The sequence below is a fragment of the Phyllobates terribilis genome, unplaced genomic scaffold (assembly GCF_046119375.1).
Source record: "Phyllobates terribilis strain yellow unplaced genomic scaffold, ASM4611937v1 Scaffold_4__5_contigs__length_816908805, whole genome shotgun sequence".
In the NCBI taxonomy this organism is placed as follows: Eukaryota; Metazoa; Chordata; class Amphibia; order Anura; family Dendrobatidae; genus Phyllobates; species Phyllobates terribilis.
In genome coordinates this window covers 647,662,520-647,663,324 of record NW_027362764.1, presented here as the reverse complement: position 1 = coordinate 647,663,324, position 805 = coordinate 647,662,520, and the positions used below count along the sequence as shown (strand labels likewise).

Sequence of the window (805 nt, the reverse complement as noted above, 5' to 3'; positions counted from 1 at the left end):
TAGTCCCTCCATTCCCTTTATTACCTTAGTCACCCTCCTTTGTACCCTCTCTAGCTCCAATATGTCTTTCCTGAGCACCGGAGCCCAGAACTGTGCACAATATTCTAAGTGCGGCCTTACCAGCACTTTATACAGAGGAAGAACAATGTTCTCATCATATGCCCCTATATCTCTTCTGATGCATGCCATGACTCTATTTGCCTTCGCAGCTGCTGCCTGACACTGGGCACTCCAAATTAATTTGCTATTAACCAAGACGCCCAGGTCCTTCTCCATGTCAGATTTCCCCAACGGTTTCCCATTTAATATGTATGGGTGACTGCTGTTTTTCTTTCCCATGTGCATGACCTTACATTTATCGGCATTGAACCCCATTTGCCATTTTTTGGTCCAAAAATTTAACGCCTGAACAGGGACTTGAATCCTGGACCCTCAGATTAAAAGTCTGATGCTCTACCGACTGAGCTATCCAGGCTCCTTCCTTATAGCTGACAACCATTTGCTTCCGGTTTACTAAAATCATCAGGAAAATGGCATCACAACAACAATACAGAAGTAATACTAATCACACTTTTAAAAATAATGCTAAACTTTTGGTCATAACTGTATACACTAAATATATTTTAACTTTCTTGATGGTGATTTCCCTGAATACTTAATTGCAAAGAAATAGAGATAGATATAAAGATAGATAGATATTATTTTAAACATGACTCTGATCATCCATTCCATTTGGCACGGTTTTTTATGGGCCAATCGTATATACAATTCAATAAATGATTTGGAATTTTAAAACTTTAAAAAA

The 805-nt window shown here is 38.5% G+C and overlaps 1 non-coding gene across 1 annotated transcript; it reads right to left on the bottom strand.

The window, feature by feature from the left end:
• Positions 1 to 402: 402 nt before the first annotated feature.
• On the bottom strand, positions 403 to 475 carry TRNAK-UUU (transfer RNA lysine (anticodon UUU)). The gene has a single exon. It is a non-coding gene; the product is annotated as a tRNA-Lys (tRNA).
• Positions 476 to 805: the final 330 nt, after the last annotated feature.